Source organism: Cryptomeria japonica, chromosome 5 (genome assembly GCF_030272615.1).
Source record: "Cryptomeria japonica chromosome 5, Sugi_1.0, whole genome shotgun sequence".
Classification (NCBI taxonomy): Eukaryota; Viridiplantae; Streptophyta; class Pinopsida; order Cupressales; family Cupressaceae; genus Cryptomeria; species Cryptomeria japonica.
Genome location: NC_081409.1, coordinates 708,205,037 through 708,207,017, shown reverse-complemented (window position 1 = coordinate 708,207,017; position 1,981 = coordinate 708,205,037). Strand labels below are relative to the sequence as shown.

The window sequence follows — 1,981 nt, the reverse complement described above, 5'->3', positions numbered from 1 at the left end:
TTAGTTTTTACTAGAGTTGGGAAGAGGAAGATGTAATTGTATTGATTTATTTACTTTTAGTTCTACAAAAACTATTTACTATTTTGCTTCCAGCCATCAGCATTCCTCATGAGGATGCGATTTTGTATTCACTTTGCATTTAAATATATCTAGACTCAGCTTGTTTCTTTTGTGTTCTCATTTATTGACTCATTGGATACATCTTCTTATTAAATTTTGCAAAAAAATGCATTTTTAATTAAATTTAAGCATGTTTTTAAGTTGCAGAGTTTTTCGCTGAGTTTTTGCTGAGATTTTTTTTTTCAGGCCTTGGCGAGTTTTGCCGAGTGGCGAGTAGTTCAACTATGGTGCAAACTAGAGGTTACAACTGTGGTTATTGCATTTGGCCACGAAATTGAATTTGCCTGATCATTAATTGGGAGGAATAGCATGAAAATTGTGTAGATATTCTTTCAGGATCTGTTATGAGAAGAGTCGTGAATTACGGATTTAACTTTCTGTAACAAAATGGAACAACTTTCGTAACAAAAATGGCTCCCAATACTCGGTAAGTTAAAAACTAAATTTGAACTCAATGCAAACCCTTCCATGAGTTCATCTTTTTTAATCTTAATCTTTGGAAACATCGAAATTTGCAGCAACCAATATTGGAAGGATACGTTTTCTAAGATGCCAGCTAAAGTTCCCAATTCAAGAACAAAGCAGAACACATACCATTAAAAAAGTAAGGAAAAAAAACATTAATCTCTCCATTATTGTATTTCAAAACGTAATATATACAAATTTACCATATCAGGAGACCCTGATATGTATAAAGTGTACTGTATTAAATAGAACAATTTTCTGACTAATTCAAAATTATAGCTTTTGAAGTTCCTCATTACCCATTTACAACACAATCTTAGATTTTCAAAATTGAAACTAATCATAGTCAGATACAGAGCATGAGCTTCCCTTAACAAAGACAGTATCATAAATGCTCTGGTAAGTACATCGATAGAGCTGACTTCTGCATGTTCAAGTTTCACCTCCCTTCTCATAAATTTGAGATGCATAGTGATGTCTTATATCACTTAAAGTAACTCTACTGGAGCATACTGGACACTGTATTCATTTATATAGAAGTTTAATAAGACTGAAACGGGTATGTAATTAAATCAAACAAAACAATAAGAAGATAAATAAGAATTAAATTTCACTTACACTGGAGAAACTGCGACTTCCATCACTTAAAATCCATCGTGTTATACATGATTTGCCAAAGAAATGGCCACAGGAAAGAGAACTGGAGTTCCACGAAATTTAAGAATATTAGAATTCTTTCTTATTAGCTATTGACAATAAAAGAACACACAACCACACAGAATGAAACATGAAAGCCATTGTTTTCCCTTTACAATTCTAAAATTAGAATATTAAATAAAATAATTCTATATTTTATCTTATAAAATATTGTATATCTATAAATTTTAAAAACAACCAGAATGGATTGATAAGGACGTCAATTAAAATGAGTACAATTTTTATAAAAATTCTAGCCTGCGATGCATAGGAGAGTTGGCTTGGGCAGTGGGTTTGCTCTCCATTGGTCTCGGGTTCGACTCTTCAAACACAGTGTTTATACGATGTGTGTAATGCACGGGCCCTTACCGGGCTGGATCGCAAGATTTCGGCACAAAAAAAAAAACTTCAAAAAATTTCTACTTAAAAATCAGATCATTAAAATAATTAAAAGATGTAAGAATTAAATAACAAAAACAATATTTAAGAGGAGAAAGTCACTTCCTAATAAAAAATTTATTGACATTAATTTGATATATTAATATATAAGATAGTGTTCCACCGGCGTTGGGGATGGGGGGACGGGTTTCCGAGAGGGGGGACCAAGGGCCTAAGTTTGGGGACGGTGGGGGGACTGCAGCGGAGGGTGGCGGGGTGGTGGTGCTGATAAAGTTATACATATACATAAAGTATTTGCGTA

General features: G+C 33.3%; 1 long non-coding RNA gene across 1 annotated transcript; it reads right to left on the bottom strand.

The window, feature by feature from the left end:
• Nucleotides 1-729: 729 nt before the first annotated feature.
• On the bottom strand, nt 730-1,270 carry LOC131075058 (uncharacterized). The gene is made up of 2 exons (XR_009113161.2): nt 1,204-1,270; nt 730-1,104 (listed from the first exon to the last, which is right to left on the bottom strand). It is a non-coding gene; the product is annotated as an uncharacterized LOC131075058 (long non-coding RNA).
• Between the last annotated feature and the right edge of the window lie 711 nt (nt 1,271-1,981).